Genomic DNA, 12,510 nt, shown 5'->3' with positions numbered 1-12,510 from the left:
CACATGGCAGATCAAGTTCTAATTCTCTCAGAGAGCCCTTCTATAGCCCTCCATATAACCCCTGAGCAGGGTAGCCACTTCAGGGTAACATAATTGCCTTAAGAATAGACAAACGCAATGGAATTCTCAACTGTGATCTCAGTGAACACAGTAGATGTGGAAAAACATCATTAGAGCAATAACAAATGATAAGTGAAAGTCTTAAATTACCCAGCAAAATTAAAACTGTACAAAATACCAACATTCACCCTGATTTCAAACAACTTAGTACCTAGATGCTTGCTCTAGCATCTTAGAGCTATACCAGGGCCTTGCCCACCCGAGGACGCAGGATGTTCAGGGATGTGAGAGACAATAGGGCTAGCAGCTTCTGGGCCAGCTTACAGAAAGTCTCCATCCCTCAGAAAACTCCACAGGAAGTGACTTCTTCCTCCCAGTACCTTGCCATCTTTCAGCAGTGCAAAGAAGCTTCTGGAAATTGGTGTTTTTACTCCCACAGGACTAAAACCCCAGTCAATAGAAAGGGAATTTACCATTTGTAAAATGAAAGTCACTCGTTGTGCCCGACTCTTTGCAACCCCATGGACTATACAGTCCATGGAATTCTCCAGGCCAGAACTGGAGTGGGTAGCCTTTCCTTTCTCCAGCAGATTTTCCCAACTCAAGGATCGAACCAGGATCTCCTGCATTGCAGGCGGGTTCTTTACCAACTGAGCTATCAGGGAAGCCCCGTACTGTTTGTAAGTACCTACTATATGTCAGACCCTACGGTAGACCCTGGGGACACTGAAACAAATCAGACCTAATACATGCTCTCAAGGCACTGAGGCCAGCAAGTGCCTTGGCCACTAAGCTCAGCACAAAAAAAAAAAAAGGATAAACAAGTCATAGTAAAACAGTGTGATAGGAGCTGTGAAACAAGGACATGTAGCTTCGATGAGTACCCGCGCATGTTAAGTGACTTCTGTCGTGTCCAACTCTTTGTGACCCATGGACTGCAGCCCTCCAGGCTCCGCTGTCCATGGAATTCTCCAGGCAGGAATACTGGAATGGGTTGCTGTGCCCTCCTCCAGGAGCTCTTCCCGACCCAGGGATCGGCCCCGCTGTTCTTAATGTCTCCTACATTGGTGGGCAAGTTCTTTACCACTAGTGCCACCTGGGAAGTGCCAAGAGAGTACCTAGGGGATGCTCTTTTTTTCAGGAAAGTTTTCCTGAAGGAGGGAAAAGAGAAGTTTGCCAGTGAAGAACAGAGAGTAAGGGAGAGGAATGGGATATGGCAGCTGTCGAGCAGGCTCACCCCGTCTATCATCACAAGAAAGTATTGAAGTGGTTCTGGTTTTTGCCAGAACCCCTTTTCTATGGGGCTCAAGATAAAGTTTTAGCCCACGGGAGACTTTATTTGTGCTATTTGCTTAACATGGAACCCTTATTCCCTGTTTTCTATCAAATTCCCACCCTCCTTTCAAGACTGAAACTAAACTTTGAACTAAACACTCCTTGGTTTAGTTCAAAGCAGCTTGGTTTAGGACACTGCTTCTTTCTGCTTGCTCACACTCCTTGCTCACACTCCTTTCAAATAACAGATGCGATGCTCTGTAAGTGTTTGCTGAATAAGTGGGTTAGTGGAGGGTAAGAAATGTGCCTTCTTTTCATACCATGAAGTGTGTATGGGGGAGAAAGACAGATTGTAGAGAAGAGGAAAACAAAGGACAGTGTGGTAACTTGGGGGAAGTGAGGGGATAATGTGATGAAGTGGCTGAAAACTCCCTGATCCACAGTTACATTTTTCTTCCTATGCTTCCACTGTAAGCATGGCCACAGCATCCCAGGAATTCCCAGAATTGCTCAAAGGTCTCAGATTTTCTTAGGTGTGTGGGTGATGAGACCGCCAAAAACTAACGGAGATTCATATACAGGCATGCATCCTTTTATTTCGCTTTGCTTTTACTATGTTTTCTTTTGTTTCTTACAAATTGAAAGCTTGTGGCAACTCTGCACTGAGCAAATCTATTGGTGCCATTTTTCCAATAGCATGTGCTCACTTTGCTTCTCTGTATCAGATTTGGGTAATTCTCACAATTATCAAAATGTTTTCATTATTATCATACTTGTTATGGTGATCTCTGTTTGGTGATCTTTGAATTACAAAAGATTATGACTTACTGAAGCCTTAAATGATTGCTAGCATTTTTTAGCAATAAATTATATTTAAATTATTTACTTTTTTAGACATACTGCTATTTACTTTTTTAGACATAATACACTTTTAGACATAGAGTACAGCATAATATAAAGATAACTTTTATATGCATGGGGACATCAAAAAATTCATGTGATTTGCTTTATTGCAACACTCACTTTATTGCCATAGTCTGGAACCAAACTTGCAATATCTCTGAGGTAAGCCTATAAAAATATTTTTTTAAATGAAATAACTATGGCAGTTAAGAAGAACATGGTGAAATGATTTATTGGGTAACAAAATAAAAAAAAAAATAAGATTCTCTACTCTTAGTGTTACAGCTCTAGAGAAATTTTTTAGATGAGAATATTCCACGATATAATATTATAGTCTATAATTTTTACTTTAAAGGAATTTTTACAATTTTATTAGAAAATTCACTTGTTACGAATTACTTTAAATGTGTTTCAAGTGCTATAGGAATGTTTTTTATGCTCTAATAAATTTACTTTTGCGTTTGATTTTATTTAGTCTTCTTTGACTTCCAGATTTTTACTGGGACTCCTTGGATATATTAATCTAATGATTTTTAACTCAACCAAGCAAAACACTACAACTAAAAGAATAAGATCTCTGCATATTTTTCAACTTTCTTTTTCTTAACTCTTCAGTATTGTGCCTTTGTACCATATTTCATTGTAGAAATATAGAGGATCTAATAAAGAGCACAGGTTGAAGAAAAGAGGATGTCTTTGATTTTCCTAGATTGAGCTTTGAGAAACCTTTAAAGTAATAGTTTTGTCATTCCTTCCCTTGAGAAACTCAGATTTATAGCATCATAACTCTACCCTTGCTAGCTAAACCCTCTGCTTTCAGTCAACATCAATTGTCTCTAGTATCTTACCATAATCGCTGCCATGGAGCCTTTCATTTCTGGACTATTATTTTTCTTATGTCAATACCATTTGGTGTCATTTTGTGCCATCTTTATTTCACTATATTTAACCTCCTTCATGTCTCTCTGTAGAAATGGTCTTTGAAAGCCATTTCATACAATGTAACCAGAGTTCCAAAGACTAGCAAGAAGAGATAAGAAAGGCTTCCTCAGCGATCAGTGCAAAGAAATAGAGGAAAACAACAGAATGGGAAAGACTAGAGATCTCTTCAAGAAAATTAGAGATTCCAAGGGAACATTTCATGCAAAGATGGGCTCGATAAAGGACAGAAATGGTGTGGACCTAACAGAAGCAGAAGATATTAAGAGGAGGTGGCAAGAGTACACAGAAGAACTGTACAAAAAAGATCTTCACGACCCAGATAATCATGGTGTGATCACTCACAGTCACCTAGAGCCAGACATCCTGGAATGTGAAGTCAAGTGGGCCTTAGGAAGCATCACTACGAACAAAGCTAGTGGAGGTGATGAAATTACAGTTGAGCTATTTCAAATCCTAAAGTATGATGATGTGAAAGTGCTGCACTCAACATGCTAGCAAAATAGGAAAACTCAGCAGTGGCTACGGGACTAGAAAAGGTCAGTTTTCATTCCAATCCCTAAGAAAGGCAATGCCAAAGATGCTCAAGCTACCATACAATTGCACTCATCTCACACGCTAGTAAAGTAATGCTCAAAATTCTCCAAGCCAAGCTTCAGTAATACATGAACCATGAACTTCCAGATGTTCAAGCTGGTTTTAGAAAAGGTAGAGGAACCAGAGATCAAACTGCCAACATCCATTGGATCATCGAAAAAGTAAGAGAATTTCAAAAAACATCTATTTCTGCATTTTGACTATGCCAAAGCCTTTGACTGTGTGGATCACAATAAACTGTGGAAAATTCTGAAAGAGATGGGAATACCAGACCACCTGACCTGCCTCTTGAGAAACCTGTATGCAGGTCAGGAAGCAACAGTTAGAACTGGACAAGGAACAACAGACTGGTTCCAAATAGGAAAAGGAGTACGTCATGGCTATATATTGTCACCCTGCTTATTTAACTTATATGCAGAGTACATCATGAGAAATGCTGGGCTGGAGGAAGCACAAGCTGGAATCAAGATTGCTGGGAGAAATATCAATAACCTCAGATATGCAGATGATACCACCCTTATGGCACAAAGTGAAGAAGAACTAAAGAGCCTCTTGATGAAAGTGAAAGAGAAGAGTGGAAATGCTGGCTTAAAGCTCAACATTCAGAAAACTAAGATCATGGCATCCGGTCCCATCATTTCATGGCAAATAGATGTGGAGACAGTGGAAACAGTGGCTGACTTTATTTTGGGGAGTTCCAAAATCACTGCAGATGGTGATTAAAAGACGCTTACTCCTTGGAAGGAAAGTTATGACCAACCTAGACAGCATATTAAAAAGCAGAGACATTACGTTGCCAACAAAGGTCTGTCTGGTCAAGGCTATGGTTTTTCCAGTGGTCATGTATGGATGTGAGAGTTGGACTATAAAGAAAGCTGAGCACTGAAGAGCAGATGCTTTTGAACTGTGGTATTGGAAAAGACTCTTGAGAGTACCTTGGGCTGCAAGGAGATCCAACCAGTCCATTCTAAAGGAGATCAGCCCTGGGTGTTCATTGGAAGGACTGATGTTGAAGCTGAAACTCCAATAATTTGGCCACCTGATGCCAAGAGCTGACTCATTGGAAAAGACCCCGATGCTGGGAAAGATTGAAGGCAGGAGGAGAAGGGGACAACAGAGGATCAGATGGTTGGATGGCATCACCAACTCAATGGACATGGGTTTGTGTGTACCCCAGGAGTTGGTGATGGACAGGGAGGCCTGCCGAGCTGCGGTTCACAGGGTCTCAAAGAGTCGGACATGACTGAGCGACTGAAGTGGACTGAACTGAACATAAGGTGAGCAACTGAAAAAACTGAGTAAGCCCAAGAGAAAATTGGTTCCTATTTTAATGTGGCTGAATATATTGGATTCAGTTCAGTTCAGTCTTCAACTGTGCAGTCCAAGGACTCTCAAGAGTCTTCTCCAACACCACAGTTCAAAAGCATCAGTTCTTCAGCGCTCAGCTCTCTTTATAGTCCAACTCTCACATTCATACATGACTACTGGAAAAACCATAACTTTGACTAGACAGACCTTTGTTGGCAAAGTAATGTCTCTGCCTTTTAATATGCTGTCTAGGTTGGTCATAGCTTTTCTTCCAAGGAGCAAGCATCTTTTAATTTCATGGCTGTAGTCACCATCTGCAGTGATTTTGGAACCCAAAAAAATAAAGTCTGACACTGTTTCTACTGTTTCCCCATGTATTTGCCATGAAGTACTTCCCTTGTGGCTCAGTTGGTAAAGAATTCACCTGCAATATGGGAAACCTGGGTTTGTTCTTTGCTTTCTGCTATAAGGGCGGTGTCATCTGCATATCTGATGTTATTGGTATTTCTCCCAGCATTCTTGATTCTAGCTTGTGCTTTTTAGCCCAGCATTTTGCATGATGCACTTTGCATATAAGTTAACTAAGCATTCCATATATATATATATATATATATACACACACACACACACACACACACACACACACACATATATATATATGGGATTATCAGCACATTAATTCAAAGTTGCAAAAAATTAATAAACAGAAACCTCATTATTACAGAGTTGGCAGACCAGAAGGGGGAGCTCTCACACCCTGCAACCATAGCAGAGTCCAACTGGGGAACTCTTCTTTCCTGGCAAGGACTGCACCAATGAAAAACCATGGGCTCTTTGTTTACTGAGCCTGCCCAACATCCTTTTCCCCTCTATAAGAGTGGTTCCTTCCCTTGCCCTTGGGAGATTTGCATGTGGCTCATCATAATTGCAGACCCAGACTGCACTGCTCTGCTGATCCCAAATAAACTCAACTTTGTGGGAGAAATGTCTGGCAGTTCATTATTATTTCAGGTCAACAGAGGTGATAGAGTAGCCATGCTTCCTATGTGGACCCAAGGGCAGGAAAGATGCCCTACAGAGAGAGGAGGAAGAAGAGGAGCCTTGGTGTTCTTCCAGTGTCATTCTTTCAGGCCCACCTGCCTTTCCTGTTCTTGAGGCCAGTGGGACAGTGTGGATCCCCTTTGGGTTTTAGGTTTACTTGCCTATTTCCACCACATTTAGCCAGAAACAGCTTTTATTAGTACATGTACATTTATAAAAAAACAAAGTCATTTTTGAGTGTTTGCAAAATCTAAAGCTCGGTGAACACCATCCACATTAGGAAATAAAGAGTAAACCTCACTATGACTTAATCCAATATGTGAAGTTACCTGGCGCCCTAGAAAAATCCAAGCTGAGGAAATTTACTCTCATAAAGTATTGAAATTTATTCTCATAAAGTATATTTGAGACAGAGCAGAAACTGAGACAAAAAATGCAGAAGAAAATCAGTATCTCAGTGGTGGGCAATTTATTTCTTCCACTTGTTGTCCAATTCCTCCCACGTCTCCTACCTATTGCTTCTCTTGTCAGTCAGTGGGCCCTTCTGATAACTAAGTAGATAAAACCTGTGGAGAGTATCTCTGGGGTAGGAGTGGAAGAGGAAGTCTGAGAGTGGGTGGCAAAGAAACTGGCTGCCAGTTTCAGAAAAAAAAGAAAATTATTGCCTGTAATGATACAAGTGACACCATGTGGCAGACTGGCTGGAGCCCACAAGAAAGTCACTGAATGTGCTCAGAGAACAAGGGGCATGTCAGCAGATGGGAGAACACAGCTACGTCACAGCTGAACAGCTCTGAAGTTGGCTCTTTAATGGACTAGACACACATATTTAGGAAAAACTAGAGTTAATTTTAAAATCTCCATGTTTGTTGATCATGCTAAAATAGCCAGCCAGTACTTAATAAAATAACTACAAGCTCCTTGTAAATCAAACCTTTAGAATCTCTTCCTCCCTGATGTCTTTCATGGCAATGAGGCATAGAGTAGACGTGGGGTAATCGTAATATAAAATGAGCTCTCTGGACAAGAACTAGGCACAGCATGTGGCAGTGTTGATCCTCAGAAAACAATGGCTACTAATTATAACTAATTAACCTCAACTGACTTACTAAGGATAACCAGAATGTTTAAAAAGGGATATAAAAATAATAATAATATTAATTATATACTTAAATATTCACCCATAACTTCTTTACAAAATTAATTATCCTGACGGAAATGTAGGACAGAAGGAGAACTAACACTAGCCTAAAACAAATATAACATGCTTGCAGAAGATTTCTTTTCCTTTTTAGAAATAGCTATTTTTATCTCTCTGATTATTAAAAAAAAAAACTTTCAAAGAATCAGAAGACTTAGAAGGGTATAAAAAAGAAAATTTAAATGACCTAAATTACATCACTAGGTTCATTAATTGATATTCCTGAAATTATCTTCCCAGACTACACTAAAAAGTTGAGAACTACTATACTAGGTAGATTTTTCAGTCTGCTTTGCCAAAAGGTTGAACCAGAATTTTTTTTTTTTTTGCTTTGTCTTTTTTTTTTTTTTTATTAGTTGGAGGCTAATTACTTCACAGAACCAGAATTTTTTATAAGAGTTTTATTGAGATACAATTTGCATGCTATATAAGTCAACCTTTTAAAATATACAAATGGGCTTTTTGTATATGCAGAGAGTTGTCGAGCCATTGTGAATATATGACTTTAGAATATTGTCATTACCATTAGCAGTCACTCCCCACTGCTCTTACCCTCAAGCCTCCAGTAAACATTAACCTATTTCTGCCCCTAAAGATTTCCCTATATTGGAAATTTCACATAAACAAAATCATATAATATGTGATCTTTGTGGCTAGTTTCTTTCACTTAGCATGTCTTCAATACTCATCATGTTGTAGCATGTATCACTACTTCATTTCCTTTTATTGATGAACTGCTGCTGCTGCTGCTAAGTCATATCAGTCGTATCCAACTCTGTGTGACCCCATAGACGGCAGCCCACCAGGCTCCCCGTCCCTGGGATTCTCCAGGCAAGAACACACCCCATTATATGGACACATGGAATTTTGTTTATCTATTCATCAGTTGACAAACATTTTTTTTTCACTTTTTGGCTATTATGAACATTCATGTAAAAGCTTTTGTGTGAATGTATAATTTCATTTCCCTTTTGTAGAACTGCTAGGTCATAGAGTAACTACGTTTAATTGTTTGAGGTCCTACCAGACTGTTTTCCAAAGTGACTCCACCATCCTGCATTCCCACCAGCAGTATATGAGACTTTTGATTTCTTCACATCCTCAACAACACTTGTTATTATCTGAATTTTTTGATTCTGGGCATCACAGTAGGTATGAAGTGGTATCTTGGGGGTTTGATTTTCATTTCAATGATGGCTAATGATGCCAAGTATCTTTCCACATGTTCACTGGACATTTGTATATCTTTCTCAGAGAAATGTCTATTCAGACTCTGCCTGTTTTTAAATGGGGATTCTTAAAGTGATGGGGATATCAGACCACCTGACCTGTCTCTTGAGAAATCTGTATGCAGGTCAGGAAGCAACAGTTAGGACTGGACATGGAACAACAGACTGGTTCCAAATTGGGAAAGGCGTACGTCAAGGCTATATATTGTCATGCTGCTTATTTAACTTATATGCAGAGTACATCATGAGAAACGCTGGACTGGATGAAGCACAAGCTGGAATCAAGATTGCCAGGAGAAATATCAATAAGCTCAGATATGCAGATGACACCACCCTTATGGCACAAAGTGAAGAAGAACTAAAGAGCCTCTTGATAAAAGTGAAAGAGGAGAGTGAAAAAGTTGGCTTCAAGCTAGCTCAACATTCAGAAAACTAAGATCATGGCATCTGGTCCCATCACTTCATGGCAAATAGAGTGGGAAACAGTGGAAACAGTGACAGACTATTTTTTGGGGGGGGCTTCAAAATCACTGCAGATGGTGACTGCAGCCATGAAATTAAAAGACGCTTACTCCTTGGAAGGCAAGCTATGACCAACCTAGACAGCATATTAAAAGCAGAGACATTATTTTGCCAACAAAGATCCGTCTCATCAAGGCTATGGTTTTTCCAGTAGTCATGTATGGATGTGAGAGTTGGACTATAAAGAAAGCTGAGTACCGAAGAACTGATGCTTTTGAACTGTGGTGTTGGAGAAGACTCTTGAGAGTCCCTTGGACTGCAAGGAGATCAAACCAGTCCATCCTAAAGGAAATCAGTTCTGAATATTCATTGGAAGGACTGATGTTGAAGCTGAAACTGCAATATTTTGACCACTTGATGCGAAGAACTGACTCATTTGAAAAGACCCTGATGCTGGGAAAGACTGAAGGTGGGAGGAGAAGGCGACAGAGGATGAGATGATTGGATGGCATCACCAACTCAATGAACATGAGTTTGAGTAAACTCTGGGAGTTAGCAATGCTTAGGGAGGCCTGATGTGCTGCAGTCCATTGGGTTGCAAAGAGTCAGACACAACTGAGCGACTGAATTGAACTGAACTGAACTGATTTGTCTTTTTTATTACTGAGTTCTTTAAAAAATAGACCCTTAACAAATAAATGATTATTTTCACTCATTCTAGGAGTTGTAATTGCACTTTTGTTTTGATGTTCTTTGAAGCAAAAAAGGTTTAAACTGTGATGAAATTCAATTTATATATATTTTTTCTCTTGTGTTTGTGCTGTTGGAAACATAGCAAAAAAACTGTTACCCAAGGACAGAAAGATTTACAACTATATTTTCATCTAAAAATTTACAATTTTAGGTCTAATATGAGCTAATTCCTGTATATGGTGTCAGGTAGAAGTCCTGACTTCATTCTTTTCCATGTGGATATCCACTAGTCCCACTACCATTTCTTGAAAAGACTTATTTCCCCATTAAATACTCTTAACATCATTTTTTTTAAGTGGACATCTATAAATAGATGTACAGGAATATTTCTTGACTCTCAATCCTATTTCCTGATCTATACATCAATTCTTATCCCAGTACCACATTGTGTTGAATAATAAAGTGTTGTAATATGTTTTGAAATTGGGAAGTGTGAGTCTTTTAATGTTGTTCTTTTTCAAGATACTTTTGCTTTTATGAGTCTCTTACAGTTCCACAGGACATTTAGCATCAACTGTCAACTCTTGCAAAGAAGCAAACAGATTTTCACAGGAGTTGCTTTGTCTGTAGATTAACTTGGGGAGTACTGCTGTATTAACAATATCATGTCTTTGGGTCCATGAATATGGGATGCCTTTCCATATTAGTTCTTTAATTTCTTTTGACAATGTTTTGTAGTTTTCAGTGTACAAGTCTTAAACTTCTTTTGCTAAATTTGCCCCTATGTATTTTTTGATGCCATTAAAATGGAATTGTTTTCTTGATTTCATTTTCATCGTGTTGGTTGCTTGTGTACAGAAATAAAACTGACATATATTAATTTTTTATCCTACAACCTTGATAAATTCATTCATTAGCTCTACTTTTTCCAGATTCCTTAAGTTTTTCAATATACAAGACCATGTCATTTGCAAATAAATTTTTTCTTCTTCCATTCCAATCATGATGCCTTTTATTTCTTTTTCTGGCCCTATTTCCCAGATTAGAACCTCCAGTAGAATGTTAAAGATCAGTTGTGAGAGTAGACATTCTTGTCTTGTTCCTGATCCTACAGGGATCTTTTAGGGCTTTTAGTAGTCTCTTAAGTATGATGTTGGTTGAAGGCTTCGATTCCAAGCTTGTTGAATGTTTTTCTTTTATCATGAAAGAATGTTACATTTTATCAAATGCTTGTCTTGTGTCTATTGAAATGCTCATGTAGTGTTTGTCCTTTACTCTGTTAATAAGATATATTACATCACTAGTATTTTGTTAGGGATTTTTGTGTATTTACGAAGGATACTGGTCTATAGTTTTCCTGTTAGTCTTTGTCTGAGTTTGATATCAGGGTAATATTGCTCTCATAGAATGAGTTGGAAAGTATTCACTTCTCTTTTTACATAAATTTATGAAGGACTAATGTGACATTCTTTGGGCACTCTGAATACATCATTTTTGGCCTTCCAGTTAACAGTTTCAGTGAAAAGTGAGCTGTATATCTTACTGAATGAAGATCCATTGTATATAATAAGTTGTTTTCCTCTTGCTACTTTCAAGATTCTGTTTGTCTTTGTCTTTCAATGATTTGACTAGTTTGTCTAGGTATAGATATCTGAATTTATCTCACTTGGAATTGGCTGAGTTTCCTGTATGCTCAGATTGATGTTTTTCATCAGTCTGGGGGCAAGTTTGCCAATATTTCTTGAAATATTCTATCCCTTCGTCTTTCTGTCTCTTCTCTCACATCTCTCCTGCTGGGACTCCTACTATGCATGTATTGATACGTTTGATAACGTCCACAGGTCTCTGGACTCTGATCATTTTTCTTCATTTTTTTCTTTTTGTTTCTCAGACTGGATAATCTCAATTGGGCTTGCTTCAGTTCTGCTGGTTCTTTCTTCTGCTAGCTCATATCTGCTTTGGAACTCCCTACTGAATTTTTCATTTCAGTTATTGTACTGTTCAATTCCAAAGTTACTATTCAGATCTTTATAATCTAGCTCTCTATTTATAGCCCCTATCTGGTAAGATATCATCCTTCTATTTCCCTTTAATTCTTTAGACATGGATTTTAGTTCTTTGAATATATTTATATAGCTAAAGTCTATTAAACATAATAGCTAGAGGAATTGTGCTCAATAATTTCAGCATTTTGGCTTCCTCGGGAATAGTTCCCATTGACTGCTTTTCTTCTTTTGTAGGGGCCATACTTACTCATTTCTTTGTGTGTCTTACATTTTTTGTTGAAAAGTAAACATTTTAAGTAATATAATGTGACAACTTTGGAAATCTGATTCTCACCCTTATCCAGGGTTTGCTGTTGCTCTTTTTTTTCTGCTGCTGTTGTTTGTTTTCTGACTTTCCGGAACTAATTCTACAGAGTCTGTACTCTATGTTATGTGTAGCTAGCTACAGAATTCTCTGCTCAGTTAGTCTAATGGTTGGTTAATAGTTGGACAGGGATTTTTCTTAATTGCCTTAAACTAAGTTTCCCAGCCTTTGCTGAGGGGTTCTATGTGTATATCGGGGCACAGCTGCAACACACTGTAAGTTTATAACTCTTTATAACTTTAGTGCCCTCACTACCTGCCTGTACAGAGCCTCAAAGTCAGTAAGACATGATAAATCAGGACATTCTCTGGTCCTTCCTGACATGATCACAGCCTTACACATGTATGTAGCCTCCTATGTCCCCAAGACTATGGAAAAGGTTTTCAAAAACACCTATGGACATCTTGCTTCTCACATCTTCCTTTTAAGTTT

The 12,510-nt window shown here is 38.6% G+C and overlaps 1 protein-coding gene across 4 annotated transcripts in view; it reads right to left on the bottom strand.

Moving 5' to 3' along the window:
* LHFPL3 (LHFPL tetraspan subfamily member 3) overlaps positions 1 to 12,510 on the bottom strand; it is a 630,765-nt gene that overhangs the window by 553,650 nt on the left and 64,605 nt on the right. The window lies entirely within an intron of this gene.

This window comes from Dama dama, chromosome 18, assembly GCF_033118175.1.
Source record: "Dama dama isolate Ldn47 chromosome 18, ASM3311817v1, whole genome shotgun sequence".
Lineage (NCBI taxonomy): Eukaryota > Metazoa > Chordata > Mammalia > Artiodactyla > Cervidae > Dama > Dama dama.
Note: the sequence above shows the minus strand (reverse complement) of the source record. Positions and strands in the feature narration are given on the sequence as shown.